The sequence below is a fragment of the Myodes glareolus genome, chromosome 5 (assembly GCF_982192425.1).
Source record: "Myodes glareolus chromosome 5, mMyoGla1.1, whole genome shotgun sequence".
NCBI classification, from domain to species: Eukaryota; Metazoa; Chordata; class Mammalia; order Rodentia; family Cricetidae; genus Myodes; species Myodes glareolus.
In genome coordinates, this window is record NC_142030.1 from 68,861,370 (window position 1) to 68,885,422 (window position 24,053).

Below are 24,053 nucleotides of genomic sequence, written 5' to 3' on the forward strand. Positions count from 1 at the left end.
AGGTTAAGAAATGAATAGCCTATTCCTCTGTAACATACCTCTGCTTGTTTTGTAGCATAGGTTACATGAAGACTACATTTCCTAACTCCTATAGCCCAAGTTGACAAGCCAAAGTCAGGACAATGTACATAGAGCAGTGGTTCTCAACCGGAGGTTTGCAACCCCCTATCTCCAAAAATGATTTACATTACAATTCATAACAGCAAAATTGTAGTTATGAGGTAGGAACAAAATAATTTTATGGTTATGGGGGTCACCATACCATGAGGAACTGTATTAAAGGGTTGCAACATTAAGAAGGTAGAGAAGCACTGGTCTAGAGGATATTAGAGCATATATTAAATGTACTCATTATTCATGAGTGCCTCCCTTTTTTTTTAAAACAACAATAAAACAATAACAATGATAATAACCACAACTAATGTTTATTGAGTGCTCTGGTGTGCACTTTAATCTTCACTATCCAAAGTATATTATTATTCTTGTTAGGGGAAACATTGAATTTTAGGATGGGTAGGTTGCATAGCTGGAAAGTGCTTAGAGCTTAGAAAGCAAAAGCAGGGTGTCGAATTTTAGAGACTAGGTTCCTAACATGATGACACACAGTTGGGATCATACAGGGTGTGCGGTAGTCAGTGAGCATGAGTTTTTACTTTTGAGTAATTTTTAAATTATGTTGTCGTCTAATTACACATACATACATGCATATATGTATTGTTACACACACACACACATACACATATTGTTTGTTACAAAAGAATGACCAGTTGATTTTGCCCTAAAGAGCAAAGACATTTACATTAGAAGGATCTACAGTGGTATTATTTCAGTAAGATACAAGTGATTGAATATAATTTTATCATATAGGTAAGAAGGAAAAGGACACTGTAGGCAGAAAGTTGAGCAATGGCATAGGTAGGAATATTTATGAGGAGAGGGCCCCTTGTTTGTCCTGGCCACCTGGCTATCTTACACCCGAAATAACCATACAGAAACTGTATTAATTAAAACACTGCTTGACCATTAGCTCTAACTTCTTATTGGCTAACTCTTACATATTAGTTTAACCCATCTCCATTAATCTGTGTATCACCAGTTTCAGTGGCTTACCGGAGATTCTAACTGGCGTCCATCTCAGGCCATGGCTTCTCTCACTCTGTCCTTCTTCCTCCCAGCATTCAGTTCTGTTTTCTTTGCCTACCTAAGTTCTGCCCTATCAACTAGGCCAAGGCAGTTTCTTTATTCATTAACCAGTGAAAGCAACACACAAACTGAAGGAACTCCTATACCATATCCAGATATACCTAACGGAGTTTGATTTTATTAGAGCATTGGACAGTCTATAGAGTGAACCAGGAAAGGATCTGGGAGGGATTGAAAAGCCTAGAACACTGTGAAGATAAGTTCCTGGGTATGAATTGTAAATATTTATTTACTTATTGGCAGGCTCTCAGTATGTAGCTCAGAACTGTCTCAGAGTTGCCATCCTCCTGCCTTAATCTCCTAAGTGCTGTGATTATAGGCATGTATTACCATTCTTTGTCCATAAAAGATTTTAAAGAGATGATACAATGTGGTGTGTGTGTGTGTGTGTGTATGTAATTTGTATCTTATATGATGTTTTAGACAAATTATGTCAAAGACAGGAAAAAAGATAGTATAGTAAAAAATTCTGAAGACTTGAATCAGTGTTTTATTTAATTGGTTTTATATTTGGTTCACATTTTAAATGAAATTGGAATGTGTTAAAAATTAATGCTATATTGTTTTTCTGTTTGACATAGCATTTCAGTCTTAGAAGTATATAAACCAATGACGTATGTTGCTGTTAGTGGCTTTTTAGATTTGATGTTATAGTGTAACATTTACCAGATGCTTGCTGAATGTCCAGCCAGGTAGTAGATGTTGTCCATCTAGTATCTAGCCCACCATCTGTCACATTTAACTACTTATATATTTGTTGGATGAAGTTTCTCATGTGATCTTTACAACAGGCCTGTTGACATAGGTGTTTATCCTATTTTTGAAGACAAGTAATCTCTTACTCTAGTAGTTGTCCAAGGCTGCACAGTTAGTTTAGGATGAATTAAGATTATGAACTCAGTTTTGTCTTAGTACAGATTCTATTATTTTTAACTTTTGAGATTGCAATATAATTATGTCATTTTTCCCTTCTCTTTTCTCCCTCCAACTTCTTCCATGTACCCCATTCCCTTGCTCTCATTCAAATTCAATTCTGTTATCACTGTGATATGTTTTCTGTGCAGTGGTTCTGCTGAGTAGGAAAAACGTTGAAGGGGAAGAATTGTTTTTTATTTGGTACTTGGGAATCTTGGGGCATTTGCTACAGGAACTAATAAATGCTGCTGGAATTTGAATGAAAGGTGTCATTTGAGGTCAGTGCCTTGCTTGGGAACACCATTTTACTGGTTGCCAAGGAGTTTCACAGAATGTCTTTACTTTGAATTCACTGTGCCCCAAGTTCCAATCTGAATTGATCTTTTCAGTAACCCTAGATTGATGGGGCTTGGCCAATTGTATACAATTAAGTGGCTGGCTGAATATTGTAAGCTCACAAAGGAGTGATGTTTAGATACCCGTGTACCAAATTATTCATTACAATGAGAAATGTACTTAGCATCCATATTTTAGGCTAAAACAGGTTTTCCTTGTCATCATATTGTTTGTCTGTTCTCTCCACCAGCCTATTGAGAGGAGATAAATTATGAGACTGGCTGAGCATGTGATTAGAAAGCTAGAGTTAATGATGCACTCATTTCATTCTACAGGGCCTTGGTCTTACACTGTTTGGATGGATCAAATTCCTTGTGTATATCTTTTTTACTGGAGTATGCTTGGATATGCTGCCATTGTTACTGTTTTGAGACATTCTTTCCCCTTTACTTTTAATGTTGACCTCCTTTATTCTATTTTCTTTTTCTTTTTAAGATAATGTTAATGCTGGGCTGAGAGATGACTTGGCAGTTAAAAGCACCTACTATCAGCCCAAAGACTATCTGAACCGTATGATAGAAGGAGAGAACCAACTCCCATGGGTTTTCTTCTGATTTCTTCACATATGCTGCAAGACATGTATGCTTGCATTCACACATGCATGAATTTTAAAGACCGTTTTAAAAAGACAATGCTAATATCTATGTTGGTATATGAATGTTTTGTTTACAGTTTTTTTCCCCAGTACTAGGACTTGAACTCAGGGCCTTATGTATGCTATGCAGGCATTCTACCACTGAACTACATCCCTGACCTCTGCTTAGTTGGATTTTAAGAGAGCAATTTGAAGTTTGGCTTTATTATTTAATAGTTTATTACCCTTTCTGAATCTTAGATTCTACCTATGGAAGAGGCTTTCTCAGTCATTATGATACTATAGGTAAAACATCTGGTCTGTATATTATAGGCAGTAACAATGTATTATTTATTACCAAGCCAGGGTAGACAGTTGACTGCTATAGGTTTTATCACTGGAAGGCATTATTTGGTTTTAAGGAAAGCAGCATTGGCAATTATCTTGATAGGTAAACTGCAGTACAGCACTATGTAGTAGGACTTGCAATGATAGAGGAAATGTTCTATATCTATATAGTCCAGTATGTGGCCACGAGTCACATATGACTGATGGATCCTTGAAATGTGGTTCATGAGACTGCAGAACTCAATATTTAATTTTAGCTAATTAAAATTTTAATAGCAACATGTGGCAAGTAGCTACTGCAGAGCTCGAAACTTTTATTGTTCATGACCATGACAAGAACAGAGAATCCCAGTTTAGATTCCTTTTATTACTTTACAGCTTTCTTCTGTCACTGATTCTGGGTTTCCCAGCATCCACGATGGCCAGTGTTCTAGGCTTGTCATTAGCAATGGCTGTTCAGTAGCCTTGAATCAAGGTCTAATTTTTGAGTTGCTGGAGAGTGTGTCTCAAAAATTGACCCAAATGACTATTTGCTTTAGAGCCACACAGGCTGTATGTAAAACCAGAAATGCAGCCTAGAGAGATGGCTCAGCCTTTAAAGGTACCTTCTGTCAAGCTTGATTACCAGAGTTTGATGCCTGGGACCCACACAGTGAGAGGAAAGGACTTATGAAAGTTGTTCTCTGACTGCCACTGGCACTGTGGCACTTGTGCACGCCCACTGCACCCCAGCCACCCACACAACACACAAATAAAAACAACAGCCTTTATAAGCTGAATCAAACCAGCGTGAGTTCTGAGTTCTTGATGATGGAAGATACAAAATAATCCCGCACTCATTCAGAATTATGTATAATAAAGGGTTATTTATTTAGGGAAGACTTACAGATCACTGTCCTAAATCACAATCCTCTGCATGAATGAAGAACAGGAACAGAGTCTTGCAGCTGGAAATGAGAGCTGGAAGCAAGAGAGAGAGAGAGAGCGCTGGCGCACACGGTTTGCATCCGCATTTATAGTATAAGAGACCATGCCCAAGTGGACTGGTAACATAAAGGCTATTGACTGAAGGAGGCGAAGGAGCTCCCACAGCACCGTATCTTTAAGGCTATTGGTTGAAGGAGCAGAAGGAGCTCCCACAGCAAGCTATGACTCAGAAAGGTATAACTTTGCCTTTTCTTTTATTCTGTCTCTTTCTTTCTGCTGTTGGCCAGAACTTAGGTATTTCTTCACATCCTCTTAAGCTCCCTCACCTCCATGTGACTCCATGTCAAGTGGCATGGCTTAAACCTTCTCTCCTCCATTTTCCTCCTCTGGGTAGCTGCTGAGATGTACAGCTTGTCTGCTGAAGAGATTTTTCTTTTAAACTCTAATAAAATTGCTCTTGAACTTAAAAAAAAGAATGTAATTTGTAGACCTCAGTAGTGTAAGTATCTAGACCCCACTAATTCTGTGGAAAAGTAGAATTTCTGGAATTCAGACCACATACATATTCAATTAAAAGAGAAAACAACTTTCTGTAAACCACTGAAATGATTTTTACTATTTTCATAAATGAAAAAAACAGATTCACTTGTTATAGTAGTAAGATTTATAAGTTTGTTATTTCAATGTGTGTATGAGTAATTTTACAGTTAGCATCTTTACTGGGAGACTTAGTTTCTAATGTTGATCTTGTACTGGGTTCATGAAAATTTTGTTTTGTTTCTCACAATTCCTGTACACATATAGGAAGAGTATATCTGCTTTGTTTGTGAAACTAACCTAGAATAACATTTTCTAGTGTAAAGTCAATGACCTCTATACTTTGATTAAAGAATTAAAGATGGATAACTACTTTAAAGCAAACCCACAGGAGGATTCTTAATCTAAAATAAAATAGAAAGTGCTTGACTTTAGAGAACACTCTTGAGTGATGTATGCAAATGAGCTCTGATGAGGCTATTATATAATTGCCATCATATTCACATGCTATTGTTTAACTAATGAATAATTGGAACAGAGAAACAGAGAGGCAATATCCTAGTTTTCCTTCAGTTGTTCTCTCTCTCTCTCTCTCTCTCTCTCTCTCTTTTTCTCTCTCTCATGTGTGCTGTGTTGTATGTGCACGTCTGTCTGTGGGTGCTTCTACCTAAGCATGCTCAGAGATCAGAGGAGGCTATCAGTGTCCTACTCTATCACTCACCACTTTATTCCCTTGAGACACAGGGTCCCTCAGTGAACCTGGAGCCGTTCTGGCAGCATGTAAACACTGGTGACTTTCCTGTTTCTTCCCCCTACAGTTCTGAGATTACAGGTGTGTGTCACTACGTCCCACTTTTTACATAGGTGCTGGGAATTTGAACTATGGTCTTCATGCTTGCCCAGCAAGCACTTACCCACTGATCCTGTTTCCAGTCCCCCTAGTTATGTTTTCTTAGCAGGCATGTTCTTAGTTATGAGGGTTGGGGAAGAAATCAGCTTGCGATCCTACCATTCGTGTATACACTTCATTTTCAGTCTGTGCTTATTGCCTCTGTCCTCTGCTTGGTCTGCAGTCAATATCTTAATCCCTCCTCTCTCCTTCAGTTCAATTTCTTGGTCTAAACGATGTTAGTGTCTGGTGGAATATGTGTGGAAAGTATTGTGGTAAGCCAGGAGTAGACCTGTTAACTACTTTATTCAACCAATCCTGTATTTAGCCTTTCTTTAACTTTACCTTCTCAACCACATGATACTTCCAGTTCTTGGCCTCTTCTGGGTTTATAAACTTGAATTGGCTTGCTTCCTGTTAGGTTCCTACTCTGAAGGTATTTCAAGTTTTCTGTGTTGTGTGGTAAATCAGTTCACTCCTCTCCTGCTCTGTTTCGGGCAGATTTATTAAATCAGCTACCTGCTATATCTCCTTCCCCATTTTTTCCTTATAGCTTTGTACTTAAAAGAATTACTACATTGTCACTAAGCTTTGAGAGGGAAGGGGGATAAATATATTGTCTTACTTAGGGTTTCTGTTGCTGTGAAGAGACACCATGACCATGGCAACTCTTATAAAGGATAACATTTAATTGGGATGGCTTACAGCTTCAGAGGTTTAGTCCATTATCACCATGGTGGGCCATGGTAGCATGTAGGCAGACAGGGTGCTGGAGAAGGAGCTCAGAGATCTACACCTTGATATGCAGGTAACAGGAAGTGAACTGTGCCACTGGACATTGCTTGAGCATAAGAGACCTCAAAGTCCTTCCCACACAGTGACATACCTTCCAACAAGGGCATACCTATTCCAACAAAGCCACATTTCCTAATAGTGCCATTCCCTCTAGGCTTATGGGGACCAATTACATTCAAACTATGACATGTATGTAGTCAACATGTCATATTTCTGAAATATACACTCACTGTTAACTTAGAGTTACTCCATTACCTATATTAGTGCTGTTACTTGGAATGTCTAGGAGAACTATTTAAACATACTTTGAGGACTGAGAATCATAACTGGTAGAGTATATGTCTAACAACAGAACTCTGGGTTCAATCCCCAGTACACCACTCCCTAAATTGAGAGTGATGGTACCTTTCAGGATTTATGTTAAAAGTGTTTTCATTTATTGTTAGTTAGCAGTTTGTTTCAAATTAATATGAAGACTTCCACTTGATTTGTTTGACAGTATTTAATACAGTATATTGAGGGGGAAAATGAACAAAGAATTATCATTGGATTTGTTGACAGCTGGCAATGTGAGAGTGTTTGCCTAACATGGGCAAGGACCTGGGTTCAGTCTCCAGCTTCAAAACCAGAAGGAACCAGGGAGGGGGGTGCAGGCAGAGAGAAAGAAAACGTTAATCTGATTTCACATGGAAACTTTAACCTTCTATTAAAATGACTAAATGTCAGTGAGATCTGCCACTCTGACAAGGAGACGTGATTTAGAAGAGGAAGAGGTTGAAGGCAGTGAACAGCAGAGATGACATTTCATGTTTGTCTTCTGTTGCATGTAAGTGAGCTTTGGGGATTAATCTAAAGAAGTTTCATTTATTGATTGATTGCTGCTTAGTAAGTCTATATTTAGCACTAGGTTTTTTATATTTTCTCCCCTTTTTCTAATATTTTTCTAATAGCAGGTAACAAAACTATCAGTAAACAGAAGGACTGCCACATCTAATGACATAGTCTGTCCATCTTTTGACTAATCCTCTCTGTGTAGAATAAGCTTATGTTTTGAAAGGTGAGTGTCTCAAGCTGTTCTACTCTTGAGTATTTCTTAGAAAAGACAGAACGTTTTCTATTGGATTTGATTGCATTTGAACAAGGACCTTTAAAAATTCTTATTGTTCATTTGTTTGTTTGTTTTTTTTTAAATTCTGAGACAGGATCTCACTGTATAGCTTTGACTGGCTCAGAACTTACTATGTAGACCAGACTGGCCAGGAACATACAGAGATCTGCCTGTATCTGCCTCTGGAGTGAAGAGGTTCACTCTTGTTACTTGGTTCTTAGTAGAGTGATTTAGAAAATGTGTTGATTTTTGACATCACTTAAAGTAAAATTGTGGTAACACAGCTAGTGCAGGTTATTGTGCCTGTCTGTCACAGTTTTCTCATCCATAAGCTACAGAGAGCAAGACTGTCTTTTTAGGAGGAATATATGGAAGGGAACGAATTGATTAGTATTAAGTGTATAGACTGTGTTGCAGTACATAACGATACCTTGCTAGATTGTTGAGAATTAGATGTAACAATATTTGAAAGTGCTGAAAGACCTAACTTAAGTAAGAAAGGTTATTGGTGTTATTTTCTATTGTATATGTTTACATGTTTACTCAATATGTTTACATTATTCTACCCCCTTCTAGAAAATGTCAAAATTTTCTAGAAACCGGTTGATGACAACTGAGCATTTGGTCTTCATTTCCGGTGCCTAGGATGTGGCAGAGGTTCATTTGCTGATTTTAGAATCTTTAAGAGGTGTACCTCCTTAAAGGTTTAGGTTGTTGAGGATGCTGTCTTGGGGAGAGATTTATGTAGTTCTTACGTGATTCAGGTTAGGGTTTTTGTCTGTTTGTTTGTTTGTTTGCTTGTTTTGTTTTGTTTTGTTTTTCAAGACAGAGTTTCTCTGTAGCTTTGGACCTGTCCTGGAACTAACTCTTGTAGACCAGGCTGGTCTCAAAGTCAGAAATCAGCCTGCTCCTGAGTGCTGTGCGCCACCACCGCCCAACTCAGGTTAGTTCTTGTTAGTGCATTGTTATAAAAAGACCAAATCAGGCTTTGTCTTGTTCTTTGGCTTCCTGTGTCATGTGCTCTTTGCCTGTTACGTGTGCTACAACATGATACCATCTGCCATGTTTTGAGGTAGCCAGAGTGTCTTCACCTAGCTTAGCAGATGCCAGTGCCTGGCTTTGCATCCAGAACTGTGAGCTTAGTAAATTCATAAAAATGAAAGTTGTAGCCCCACGCATTTCCTAAGCCAACATCAAGAGTGGCGCTCCCGCATTTAAGTGTCTTCAGCATTGGAATGCATCTTACACGTGCCTAGTTGTTGGTGATTCTTTCCTTTCTGAAGGATATGAAAAATAACCATGCGTTCCTGACGAGAGTTTGATGAAGTAGTATTTTTTAAAAAATATCTCTCGAAATGTGAGCCATGAAGTAGTCTGAGATCCGTAGATTAAAAAGATAATTTATAGGCATGTAGGCATTGTAAAATTTAGTTCCCTCTGAGTTTACTTTCATTTTTATTTTTAGTCTTTTCATCCTATATAATGACAAGCTTGTACTAAGACGAATAGCTAGCAGTGTTACATTGTGGTAACGTTTATATTTGACCAAAAATTCAACATGTTTTTCTAAATTGAATAGTCATAGTATATATTTAGGAAGTCTAAAAAGCAAAACCTTGAAAATATTTTCTCTGTCTAGTGAATGAAAGAGATTGGAATTTTGTATAAAAAAATTAATGAAGTTTGGAATAACTAAGATAGAACTTTGCAATTTGATATCTCATAAAACTGGAACTGCTTTTAAATAAAAGTAACAATCAGCTAACACTTAAAATTAAATGATGAGTCAATATAGTTTCTAGATGTATTTTAACATGCACTTTGTTAGATGCTGGGGCTTACAGACGTTGAAGTGACATTGTGCCACAGGAATGTATCAATGAGTCATATGGACTTCAGTGGTAGAAGAATGCATCTTATCAGTTTTAGTTTTTCATCAGAATAGGATCCTTAGACAAAGACATGTTTTAGTCTTCTGTCAGATCTATTTTAGCATGGGTGTGAGTGTCTTTTCAAGGGTATTTGAATTGATGTAAGTTAAATTACGGTAGTAGTGGCTTTGACATGGGAATGTATTTTTTATTATTACTAAATAAATAACTTGAAGTTGCCATAGTTTTCCTTTCTATAGTTTTTCTGTATTTTATTTTTTAAATTATTTTTATTTTGCATGTATGAGTGTTTTACCTGAATATGTTTGTGTATCACGTGTGTGCCTGATACCCACAGCCAGAAGAGGGCTTTAAATCCACTAGGATTTTACGCGCGCACGCGTGTGTGTATGTGTATGAGTATATATATATATATATATATACACACACACACACACACACACACACACACACATACATACATACATATATACAGTAGGTTATGGTACACCATGTGGGTGATGGGAAGCAAACCTAAGTTCTCCAAAAGAACAGCCAGTTTGCTTTTAATGCTAACCCAATAGTTTTTTGTTTGTTTGTTTGTTTTTTTTTAGTTTTTTGAGACAGGGTTTTTCTGTGTAGCCCTTGCTGTCCTGAAACTAATTCTGTAGACTGGGCTGTTCTCAAATTCACAGAGAGCTGTTTGCCTCTGCCCCCTTGTGTTGGGATTAAAGGCATGTGCCACCACCACTGTCTGATAGTTTTGTTTGTTTGTTTTGTTTTCTTGTAGACACAACCTGCCTCTTCCTCCTAAGTGCTGAGATTAAAGACATATGCCACCACCGCCCAGCCATTTTTTTTAATTTAAAATTTTAGATCTTATTTATCTATTTTATGTACATATGTGAGTACCTGCATATATGTGTATGTACCCTGAGTGTGCCGGTACCCACAGAGGCCATAAAGATAGTGCTGAATTTCCTGGAGGTTGAGTTACAGGCAGTTGTGGGTTACGTGATGTGGGTGCTGGGAGGTGAGCTTAGGTTCTCTGCAGGAGTAGTAAGTGCTTTTAGCCACTGAGCCATCTCTCCAGTCTCACTTTTTTACAGTCTTTAATTTTATGGGAATAAAAATTTACTTTGATAAGAACTAACAAAAATGTTACTTATGATCTACTAACAGGTGCATTTGATCATATAACATCTTTTTTTCCAAATCTAGCTTGTTGTATTAATTATCTGTTGCATTATGGCAAGTTGTTAACAAAATGTAGTGGCTTAAATTAATATACATGTCTCATGGTTTCTGTGTGGCAAGAATTTGGGAGCAGCTTAATCAGATGATTCAGTGAAGTTGTCAGTACTTATCTTGAACTGAGAAGCAGTGTAGGGTGGCTCAGTCAGAGGGTTTGCACGTTTGTGCTGCACTTTTTATGAGGCCTCAGCTCTACTACATGGAGATCTTGGTAGGGCTACTTGAGGTTTTCTTGGCTGGCTTTCTCAGGAGTGGGTGATACTAGACAGAACAAGAAGAAAAACACTGTATCTTTTGATCTATCTTCGGAAGTTCTACCCTGGCGTCTCTGCAATATTCAGTTGCTTACACAAGCCTGCCATCTGTAGTACTAGAGGGGGCTGCACACAAGCACTACTACCAGGAGGCAAGGATTATTAGAGACTGTTTACCATACTTCTTATGAAAACAAAAACAAAAGAGATACAGGAGAAAAAATACAGAAATATATGGGAACAATCAGAAAATTTGAGACCAAGATAGAAGTTGTTTTAGGAAATAAGGTCTTACTCCCAAACATGAGCTATTTATTATCTTTTTCAAAGAAACATTGATTGTAAAGTGACTAATATTTAGCAATACTTGGCATGATACTTTGATAACTTTTCTGTGTCTCAGATCTTCAGTTGGTTAAGTGGGAGTCATATACTTAAAAAAGACTTGCAAGTTTCTCTTAAAATAATAAATTAAGATATTCATAATATCTGATGATAGACACTCAGTAAATATAGCTATTATTTTATAATTTTGATGATAATCTTCATTGGCATCCTGACTGAATTTCTTTTCACCCAAAAGACATACCACTAGGAGTGTTGGTTAGGGCATTTCCAGAAAGATTTAATTGAAAACCTACATGATGGTTGGTGGCACCATTATATAGGCTGGGGTTCTATACTGAATAAAAAGGAATAAGGAGGAAGTCACCTGAGTAACAGCATTTATCCCTGTCTGTTTCTGACTGGATGTGATGGGACTAGCCCCTCACATTCCTGTTGCTATGCTTTCTTTCTGTGGTGAACTCTGTCCTCTGAACCTTTCCCCCTTGCATTGCTTTTGTCAGTTGTTTGTCCCAGCAACAACAAAAAAGTAATATGGAAAATTGTTACATAGAGTATAACTTTTGCCATGATAAACCTGACTGTGTTCATTGCTGATTGTTAGTTGATTTCTGGAAGAAATGTGCAGGTGTTTGGAGCTGTGGACTAGAGACAGGCTCCACAGTGCTCTAAGTGGAGCTTACTGGGTCATTTTGGAAGGAGTTCAGAAAAACAAAATTCCAGGAGAAATGTGGACAATGAAGGCTTGACTCCTGAGGTTTCAGAGGGGAGCAAGATTCTGTTGGGGAGTTACTTAGAGGCCATTCATGTTATTTTCTGGCAAAGTATCTGTTTTCCATATGCCTGAATTCTGGTAAGTCAAGTAAGACTTAAGGCAAAAGTAATGATCTATAATAATTTGTTTGGCAGAGGCAATTTTAAGATAGGATAGTGTGTGGTCACTGCTGACTGTTCTTATCCTGGTTTAGAGGAGAGAGTAGCAAGTGGAACTAAAAGATTGACAAGGAAAGGAGTGTGATTGAGTTTGAAGTTTTAACAAGGAGGGTGCATAGAAAACCCTTGCAGTTGTTGAAGAGACACACACAATTAAGGAGAAACCTTGTTCTTTTGCAATGGGACAATAGGGAAGGTGTCCTGAGGGCAAGACCACACCCATCAAAGGCTCCACTTTAGAAGAATACAAATATTTTGTTTGCGTGTTTGTATTTGAATCTTGAGATAAATGTATTCATTTGAAATACTCATAGATATATCAGGAAATTAATAAAGGGCAGGAAGGAGGCTTTCAAAGGAGCTGTCTTAGTTTCTTTTATATTGCTATGAAAAGATCAAGGTAGCTTATGAAAGAGAGCATTAATTGGGGGTTTGCTTATAGTTTCAGAGGGTGAGTCCATGACCATTATGGTGGGGAAAATGACAGCAAGCAAGCAGGCATGGTACTGGAGGAGTGATTGAGAGTTCATAGCGTATCCACAAGCAGCAGGCAGGCAGGCAGGCAGGCAGGCAGGCAGGCAGGCAGGCAGACAGGCAGGCAGGCAGGCAGGCAGACAGACAGACAGACAGACAGACAGACACACACACACACACACACATACACAATCGGGTCGGGGAGGGAGAGAGAAGAGAGAAAGACTGAATATTGGCTTGGCATGATAAGAGCCCACCCCCATTGACAGACCTCTTCCAACAAGACCACACCTAATCCTTACTAAAACAGTTCCATCAACTAGGGATCAAACATTCAAATATATTAGCCTTTGGGGAGCATTCTCATTCAAACCACTGTTTGAGGGGAGATAAAACCACTAGGAAGGAATATAAAATGCAGTGATATAAGGGAGTAAAGGAGAATAATGGAACAAGGTTTAAATTTGGGTGGGGGATAGTCGTCCAGGGTGCAGAAAGAAATACAGGGTGAGATAACAATAAAGACTTTTCAAAAAAGTGATATTGGAATTAACATAGAATTTCCTTGTTTGTATATATACTGTTATATATAGTCCATAAAATACATATACATATATACATACATACATACATATCACATATGCACATATATACACACATTAAAAAGAATTAAAGTGGAGTCACCCTATAACAGACCAACAGTGTCCTCACTATGTACCCAGGTTAACAAATAAAAATTCAATGCCAAGTTTATTTCTTTTGGCATTGTTAACAAGTGAGAATCCATGGACCCCCCCCCAACATTAAAGGCTATTGCACATGCTATGATTACCCTATTGCCATGGACACAACATTTTTTTTCCTCCCTCCCTCTCTCTTTCTTTTTTAAATGGTGTTTCCCTGTGTAGTCCTGACTGCCCTGGAACTTGCTCTCTATACTAGGCTGGTCTTGAACTCAGAGATCTGCTTGCCTCTTCCTCCCAAGTGCTGGGAGTAAAGGTGTGCTCCACCACTGCCCAGTGACATCACATTCTCACATTATAGAACATGGAGAAATCAAACTGACTTGGAATCTTCATCCTCACTGGCTAGCTTTTCATAGTTATAAAAGGTGCTGTGCACGCTGCCAGAGGAGAAAAGTAATCATCAGTCTTACCTATCTGTGGACTCTGCAAGCTATTGTAACAACTGGCCTCACAAGACATGTTCACAGATGGGAGTGACCAACCACTTTCTGATTGCATCTACTCCCACTCCAGAATATAAAACTCATACTTGACACCATTACTGGGCCGTGAACCTATGGTTAGATAAGTTGTAGGCCCTAGGGAAGAACCTTCTTTCTACTCTTTTGCTAAATAGATGTAGTATTCTATTGGTTCCTGGTGACTTATTGTTATACCCATGAATAAATGCACCTCTCAAGCCTCATTAGAAAAGCTTTTATTGGCAGTAGATGGTGACTCACATAGAGACTCACAACTGGCCCAGTATACGTAGAATAAGAGGCTGTTGAATGTTCATCTCTAGTGTGGGACATGTATGTCATACCTTCTCCTCCCAAGGCTCATGTATTATTTTGGAAGAGGAGGTAGAAAGAGTATGAGAGCCAGAGGTGGTGGATGGACTACAAAGAAATTGTGTCTTCCCCACACAATGAGGGTAGCTGTACATAATGAACTCACAATGGTTGTGACAACATGAACAAAATCTGAAGAGGGCCATTGGGCACATAATCCTATCCCTAGTTGTGGAACAATTGTTAGCTTCTGGGAGAGGGAGGGACAGTTTTCTTTAAGAGTGCAGCTGGTAAGTTGACCACATTCCAATGGAAGATCACACACCCAAGAATATATGGGCAGCACAAATTGGGCTTGATGAATGGAAAAAAAAATGACACAAACTTGGGCCAGTAGGGAGGGGGAAGTGGATCTGGAATTGGGGAAGAGAGGGTATTATATCTTTAAAACACATTATACAGAATTTTGCAGAAACTTTAAAAAAGCAAATTAATTTAAAAGGAGAGAGACTAAATTGAGAATGCCATTAAGGGGCCCTATTCCAAAACAACTGCGAAGGATTTAGCTGCCAAGATATACAGAGGGCACCATAGCTATGGCAGAAAGGAGACAGGCTACAACAAGCTGACAGCAGGACTTGGCAGTGTTGTACGTGTAGTCTGATTTTGCATGCATATGGCATATAAGACATGGGTCAGAGAGGTTTGCACCAAGATTCTAATCAGTCATTGAGGCCGGGTTGCATATGGCAGGGTAGATTCACTGTAAGGATGCCTCGAGAGGCCATTTCATAAAGTTGTGAAGGTGAAGCTTAAGTTGCAGTGGAGAAACTAGGATGTTGGAGGCTGTAGGACTATGGAACATTGGTGAAGAAAGCAGAAGTCCTGGTGTTGAGCTGGCTAAAGAGAGGCTACATGTGCTGTAGGCAGCAGGGCTGAAGGACTGGGACCATCCAAGCCCTTCAGATGCTGGACATGGAACTGCAAGATTTAGTGTTTGCCCTCTAGGTTCACCTTTCCATTCCTCCCTTTTGGGATGTGAATGTTTTTTCTCTGTCATTGTATATTAAGTGTATGTAATTTGTGTTTTGATTTTATGAGGCCTCATAGTTAAGAGATTGTCTTGACTCTAAGAAGAAACTTTGGACTTTTGAATAATGTAGGAACTGTGAAATCTGTGGGAACTTTTGAAATTGGAATGAATGAATGTGTTCATATTCATTGAACTATGGGTATGAGCCTTTTGAGGTCAGGTGTGGGTGGAATTTAAAGTAATCAGTTTAAGTCATGTTGACAAGGGTGTACTTAGTCTTCATTTCAGCTTTCCTGGATTTGGATTTGTCTAGGAGATTCATCTCTGGGTGTTTCCAGAGAGGTTTAACTGAGGAGGGAAAACCTACCCTGAACACAGGTAGCACTATGGGCATGGGGTCTAGACTGAATAAAAAAGGATTTTAAAAAAGCCAGATAAGAATCAGCATTCATCTCCCTCTGCCTCCTGACTTGGTAGGATGTGACCAACTCTGCCACTTTCCCACCACCATGTCTTCCCACAACAATTGATTGTTTTACAATTGATTGTCTTCTCAGACTGTGAGTTGAAGTAGCTCCTAAAATGCTCTTGTCAAGTGTTACTTCACAGAAATGAGAAAAAGGGACTTAGTTAATTATTGACTGGTATTTGTATCTTTAACTCTAATATATATGCAAAACAGTCATCTAAACAATGATTCTCAGACAGTTACTTTCAGTTTTAGTTTCTGAATGACTTGATAGCTTTTTTTCTTTATTTATTGCAATGTTTATCCATATCTGTTTGGGGACCAGAGGTTGATGTCGGGTGTCTTTCGCTATTGCTTCCCATCTTAATTTTTGAGGTAGTTGTCTCATTGAATCTGGTACTAACTAGCAGATTCTTTTTTTTTCTTTTTCTTTTTCTTTTTTTATCCTGTGTATTTGTGTTTGTGTGTGTACATATTTGAAGGCCCATATAATCCAAATGCTACATACTTTATCAAAGCTATTGAAAAGAATGACCTTGTAGATAGTCTTCTGAAACTTACTGTAGCATCTCTTAGCAGATAGGTCCATCTCAGTCTCTAAAGTTTACAGGAAGGTTTTCAAAGTAGTAGACCACCTTATACCCCACTCATGGGAAATATTCCAGAGATCATTTCAATGCTTTTTATTCTGAATTTGTTTTTAAAAGAAATAATTTAAATAATCTTAGTTATACATCATTCCCAGAGACTTTCTTTAAAATTAAATAGTATGTAAAGAAGATATCAAATTTAGAAGTATTTCAGACATCATGAACAAAAAAACTGTGTTAAATTTTAGAAATACCAAGGTATCTCATTAAATTTCCTATTGATAAGCATATGTATCATTGCACATTTTTCTTCTGTAAGTAAGATACTTTTGTGGAAACCTGAAACTTCAAATAATGGTTATATTTCTACTAGGCAGCCCCATATTAATAAGTGTAAATCTATTCTGGTAATTCAAATGCCAAAAAATATTCTAAAAAACTGAAAAGTACCGTTTTGAGTGTTTGTCAGTCACATGTTTGCAAATTTTCACTGACTTGTTGAGGAGTTTAAATTGTAGCATTCAATCTTCTCACGAACTACAAATAAAAATACCCAACAGTGATTTTCTACCAATCAAAAGTTACAATTGAGTTTTGAAGGCTCTAGTATTTCAATAGGCACCCTCAGTGATAACCAAAGAATTGCAGTTATTTGAAATGGATTAGGTCTCAAGGTTTTTAATATTGGGAAAGGGGGTTAAATTTTCATTAAATATACTTTACAATATTTAGATTATAAGCACATGGAATCTGTAAATATACAAATGGACACAGTAAAAATCAGTGTAATCTTTTTTTTCCTCAAAGTTTATTAAAATACAAAAGTCTCCATTTCTGCCCCTCCTCCCAACACCCTCCCACTCCCCCCCCCACTCCTTCCCCTCCTCCCTCTCTATCCCCAATAGCAGTCAGGGTCTCCCGCCCTGTGGGTAGGGTAGTTCAAGCTCCTCCCCCCTCCCTCCAGGTCCAGGAAGGTGAGCATCCAAACAGACTGGATCCCAAAAATCCAGTATATGCAGAGGAAACAAGTCCCAGTGTCATTGTCAATGACTTTTCAGAAAGACTCCCGGCCAGCCACATTGAGAGAATCCGGCCTCATTCAGAGAATCTGGCTGGATTATGTGCTCGCTCAGTCCCAGACAACTGGCCTTGATGAACGCTCATTAGATCAGTCCCCTTGTATCAGTGGGTGATCGCACCCCTCGCGGTCCTGATTTTCTTTTTCATGTTCTTCCTCCTTCTGCTCCTCGTTTGGACCTTTGGGGACTCAGTCCGGTGCTCCAACGTGGGTCTCCGTCTGTATCGCCATCCCTCGTCGGATGAAGGTTCCCTCTGATCTTGCCTTCCTTGCTCACGTTCTCTTTCCTTCTGCTTCTCGTTTGGACCTAGGGAGTTAAGTCCAGTGTTCCAATGTGGGTCTCTGTCTCCAACTCCATCCATCGCCAGATGAAGGATCTATGGTGATAAGCAAAATATTCATCAGTATGGTTATGGGCCAAGGCCAGTTCAGGCACCCTCTACTCTGTCCAGAGAACAATCTGAGGATCTCTCCTTGGACCTGGGATCCCATTTATAATCAAGTCTCTAGTAAACCCTACACTGACTCCCTTAGTTGAGATATATTCTTCCCTGATCCCATATCTATCCTTCCTCCCAGTCCCCCGAGCATTCCCCATTACTCCCCTGCTCCCTTCTCTCTAACCCTCTCCCCTTCCAGCAACCCTCCCACCCCCCCAAGCACCCGAGGTTACCTGGGACTCTTGTCTATTTCCAATCTCCAGGAGGAAAACTACCTGAATTTTCTTCAGGTTCACCCTCCTATCCAGCTTCTTTAGGATCACGAATAATAGGCTCAAAGACCTTTAATTATGGCTAGAATCCACTTATGAGTGAATACATACCATTTTCCTCTTTTTGGGTCTGGCTTACCTGACTCAGTAAAGAGTTTTCTTTTCTTTTTTTTATTATTATTTTTATTATTTTTTTAATTTTTTAATTTTTTAATTTTTTTATTTAATTTTTACTGGGAACCCCTCCAGAATTTTGCATGCAAATGGATGGAAATAGAAAACGCTTTACTGAGTGAGGTAAGCCAGACCCAAAAAGAGGAATATGGTATGTACTCACTCATAAGTGGTTTCTAGCCATAGTTAAAGGTCTTTGAGTCTAGAATTTGTGATCCTAGAGAAGTTAAATAAGAAGGTGAACCTGAAGAAAATCATATAGTTATCCTCCTGGATAGTGGAACTAGGCAAGATTGCCAGGCAAACTCGGGTGCATGGGGGGTGGGGGGATGGTAGTAAGGGAAGATGGTCAGGGAGAGGGGGAGGATTGGGGGTGGCTTGGGGGAATGGGAGGGGGGGAGGGAGGAAGGATGGTTGTGGGAGCAGGGAGGTTTATATCTCAGCTAAGGGAGTCATTTTAGGGTTTGCAAGAGACTTGATTCTGGAGGGGTTCCCAGTAAAAATTAACTAGCAGATTCTTATAAACTGGCTGGCCAACAAATCCCTGGGATCATCCTCGTCTTGCTTCTGGTGTGCACTGCCATGCAATGCAGGGCCTTTTTATGTGAGTCCTGGGGACTAAACACAGATTTTCATGGTTTTGGGGCAGGTACTTTACCAACTGGGCTGTCTCCCCAGCCTCTCTAGTTTTTCATTCTCACCCATAGTGTACATTCCTACCAACAATTGCCACCAGTAGTGTACAATTATCTACATTCTTACCAAGATGTTGTTGCTGTTGTGGTAGTAACGCTATCTTGCTGTGTCTTTGTTTTGTGTTCCTTTGATAATGAGTGATGTTAACATTTGTTCATGTGGCTATTGGCTCTTTGTATCTCTGATTTGGAGAAATAGCCTCTTGAAGTCCTTTGAATCAGATATTGTGTGTGTGTGTGTCTGTGTGTGTGTGTGATATGTTTGGCTACTAGGAATCAAACCCAGGGTCTTATTCATGCTATGCAAGCATTATGCTCTGAAGTTATACATCCAGTGCATTGTTGAGAATGTCTGCATTAGCTTTCATAAGAGATGCTCATCTGCTGTGTTTTCTTGTAGTCTTCCCTTCCTTTCTTCCTTCCTTCCTTCCTTTCTTTCTTTTCTTCTTCTTCTTCTTCTTCTTCTTCTTCTTCTTCTTCTTCTTCTTCTTCTTCTTCTTCTTCTTCTTCTTCTTCTTCTTCTTCTTCTTCTTCTTTTATTATGTGTATGGCTATTTTCGCCAGCATATTTATCTGTCTACCACATGAATGCTTAGTGTCCACAGAGGCCAGAAGAGGGCATTGGCTCTCCTGGAACTGGAATTACAGACAGTTATGGACTACCATGTGGTGCTGGAAATTGAATCTGGGTTTTCTGGATGAGCAGGCAGTGTTCTTAACTGTTGAATCATCTCTTTAGTCACTTATAATGTTGTTTTAGCTTTGATATTATGGTTTTGCTGGCTGGAAAGGAGCTAGGAAATTTTCTCTGTGTTCTTTTTTATTTTTTAATAAACATTTGAAGAGGTTTAGTATCGATTCAGCTTTCTTACACATTATATATCTATTCCAGTTTTCTGGGTTTTTTTCCCATGATTTAATATTGGTATGTTTTTATAAATTTCTAGGAATTTATCTATCTTGTCAGTACACAGTTGTTTATAGTGTCCCATAGCCCCTTTATTGTTATAGAACCTGTAGCAGTGCCCTCATGTTCATTTATGATCTTGCTAACTTCAGGTTTTTTTTTTTCATCTACTTAGCTAAAGATTTGCTAGTATTATTGGTACTGTCAAAGAAGCATCTTTGCTTTCACTGGATTTTCTCTTGTGTTCCCATTTTATGTCATTTACTTACTCTAATAATTTTATTTCCTTCTGCTAGCCTTAGATTTAGTTTGTTCCTCTTTTTATAATTCTTTAGGTTGTAAAGTTAGGTTGTTGGTTTGAGCTTTTTTAGCTTTTGTAGGTATAAATTTTCCTCTTTGCAACTGCTTTCACTATGTCTCATAAATGTGTGTTTTCCATTTCTAATTTGCTTGATCCATGAGTTATTTAAAGGAATATTTTTCAGTTTTCACATCTTATGAATTTTGCGATTTTATTAATTTTTTTCCTGATTTCTAAGTTCATTAGATTATGTTCAAAGAAGATACTATGTACCATCTTTTAATACGTGTTGTGTCTAAGTTTGCCACATAAATAAACACGATCCACATTGGACCCCTGAGACACACAACAAACAGCTGCTGTGCAGACAGCTCTGAGGACACTAGGCACTTGTCCAGTAGAAACTCAGTATCAGCGTAAACCAATAGAAAGGTAAGAGTCTATAAGTTGAACTATCCTCCCCATCCATCTATGTGTATGACTAGCAATTTCTAGCTTTCTAGAACCTAGAAAAGAAACCCCAATACTTCTTCCTCCTCCTACTCAAGCCTATTTCTTTTCTACACATTTGGGAGGTATCATTACACAGGCATGGTTGACTATGTATAGGGAGGCGATTGAACTTATTTCCAACACCTTGCCCTCCCCAGAAATTCAGAGCTAGGGTCGAAAGTTTCAACCCTGTAGTCAGTTGTTTTCATTGGCTAACCGCCATTCTGAAGCTGTTTGAGATTCTCCTCTAACTCCTACCCCTGGAGTGATTTTAGTATGTAAAAGACAGTAAATTCTAAAGTGCCAGCCAAGGACTATAAAGACCAAATACCTAATTTTTTTATTATAGTGCCTATTCAAATTGCATACAGTGAATCTTCCTGAATATTTTTTTCATTTAAACATGTAAAGTTTTAATATAGGTAATTTTCTTATATACCTATATTATAAAACAAAGTGAACTTTTATAAAACAAAGTGAACAAAGATGGATTAATTTAAGAATTTTAAACTTTCTTATTTTGTTCGAGATCTTTTTAGTTAGGCTTGGATAGATATGGAACTAACAGATTTATTATTAAGACAAAGCAAATAGTAAATTCACTTGGGAAGACTATAATGTGCTAGATGTGAATACTTTTGAAAGAGAATGGGCCACTCTAGAGGTTTATTTATTCCTTTTCTGTATTTATATACTTGAAAACTATCGGTGGGTGGTTCTGGGGAAGCGCGATTTTGTTTGCCAGGAGACATTTAGCAGTGTCACAGCTGGGAGGTGAGGATTGATGCTGGTGTCTCTAGATGTCACTAGAGATGCTGAGAACTCCTCGTCTTAAATTATTTAGTCCCAAATGTCACTTATATTAAGGCTGAAGAACTCCGTCATATGCCAGTTTGGGAATTGGCAGTAGTTAGCTGTATTTAAAACTTGAAGTGGTTAGAGTCACTAAGTTTATGGCTAGTTCTTCATCCCTTATCTACTTAATGGGTTGAATATTTTGATTTATATGGGAAGCTCTCTTTTCTTTATATTAGTGCTCTTTCTCTCTTTAAAAAACATTTATTTATTTTTTTGGAGGGGGAGTCAGGGAAGCATGCGCCATAGTTTATTTGTGGAAGTCAGGAGGCAGCTTGGGAAGTTGGTTCTCTCCTTCCACCATGTGAGTCCTGAGTTTGAACTCAGGTCGTCTGATTTGGCAGCAGTAGCACTTACCTGCTGAGCTAGCTCTCATCTCTGTCCTGAGAAATGCTTCTTATTCCAGCTCCCAACCTACTTATTGAGAAACTACACTGTAACTATCCAAATTACCTAAATCTGGTTGTTAGCTAATCTACTGTATAATTTGGGGGAGGAAAAGCTATAAAATCCTTGTTCTTTTTATAGTCCTAAGCTTTTCAGAGTTTCACTAATAAACATTTATATCTAAAATAGAAAGATTTCTGGGGATTAGGTATGGTGTCTCAAGCCTGCAGTCTCTGCACTCAGGAGGCAGGGCAGGATTGCCTTGATTTGTAGGCCAGCTCAGGCTACAGAATTTTTCTAGTTTTTTTTCACTTTACTATGTAGGTCCAGTGTTTAGTACCTTTTTATTACTAAATTTTATTTATTTAGTATGCATGTGCATATGCAGCCATGTGGAGAGCAGAACCTTTGGGAGTTGGTTCTCTCTAGTGTTTGAGTCCAAGGGATTGAACTCAGGCCATCAGGTTTGAGATTATATGTTCATCCACCGAGCCAACCCCATCATTAAGGGCATTTTTCTTTTTTGTTCCTTAAAAAAAATCCATCTGTCTGTCTGTCTATCTATCTATCTATCTATCTATCTATCTATCTATCTATCTATCTACCTACCTACCTACCTACCTACCTACCTACCTATCATCCCAGCCACAGTTTCCCTTCTCTCTCCTCCCACTCTCCTCTGTTCCTGCACCCCAATCCACTTGTCTTTGCTTTCTGTTTAGGAAAGTGCAGGTCTCCATTGAGTATCAATAAAACATGGCATATCAAGTTGCAGTAAGACCAAACACCTCCCATGTATTAAGGCTAGGCAAGGTGACCCAATATGAGGTGTAGGGTCCCAAAAGGCAGTAAAAGAGTCAGAGACAGCTCCTGTTCCCACTGTTAGGAGTCCCACAAGAAGAACAAACTACACAACTGTTCTATATATGCAGAGTGCCTAGGTCAGTCCCATGTAGGCTCCTTTGTTGTCAGTTCAGTTTCTGTAAAATGTATTTTGATCATATTTCCCCTTCCCAAATCTAAACAAGCAAACTTTGAAAAATCAACAAAATAAAAAACTACTCAAAACAAAAAGAAGAGAAAGAGAGAGAGAGAGAGAGAGAGAGAGAGAGAGAGGAGTCCATTTTATATTGACTAACTACTCCTGGCCATGGGTGTGATTGTCTGTCCTGGAGTGTGATTGATATATTCAGCAAGGAAGACAGTCCATTGAAGAAAACTGGTTTTCTTTTTCCATGCAGGTGTAGATTACACATACCTTCTTGATAGGGTTGAGACTTTCTGTTTACTTTTCCTTATTGCTGGCATTTTGTCTGATTTGAACATGTGCAGGTCTTATGTGTGCTGTCATACTCTTTGTGTTTGTGTGTATCTGTCTGTTGTGTCTGGATGGCAAAATATTGAAGTCATCAGCATTTTGGCTCTTAAAAATTTTCCCATTTCCTCATCTGTATAGATCTCTGAGCTTTGAGAGTACAGGTTTAATAAAGACTAGGATTTGATGCTTCAGTGTCTCTCAATCTAAGCACATTTCTAGTTCTAGGACTCTCCTGACTTTCCCCACCTACATTGTCCATTTCCACATTCCTGACTTATTCAGTGATTTCAATTATGTGCACAAATTTAAGGATTTGGAAATAAGATTCACCAAGAAGAGAGAACATGCGGTGTTAGCATTTCTGGGCCTGTGAGCCCAGGTTAGTTGGTTCAGTGAGTTTTCTTATGGTGTCCTTGACCCCTCTGGCTCCTATAGCCCTTTCTCCCCGTCTTCAGCAAGATTCCCAAACACCACCTAATGTTTGGCTGTGGGTCTGCATGTTTCTATCGGTTGTTGAATGATGACTCTGATGACAATTGGGCTAGGCACCAGTCTGGTCACAGAAGATGGCCAATTCAGGCTATGTGTGTGCTGTTGCTAGGAGTCTTAGCTGGGGTCATCCAGCTAAGTCTGTAACTTCCTGGGAGATTCCCTTGTGCCAGGTTTTTACCTGACCCTGAAATGCCCCCATCTCCAGTAG

The 24,053-nt window shown here is 38.7% G+C and overlaps 1 protein-coding gene across 2 annotated transcripts in view; it reads left to right on the forward strand.

Annotated features, from left to right (window-relative positions):
- Xpr1 (xenotropic and polytropic retrovirus receptor 1) overlaps positions 1-24,053 on the forward strand; it is a 150,805-nt gene that overhangs the window by 10,177 nt on the left and 116,575 nt on the right. The gene's annotated exons all lie outside the window — the stretch shown is intronic.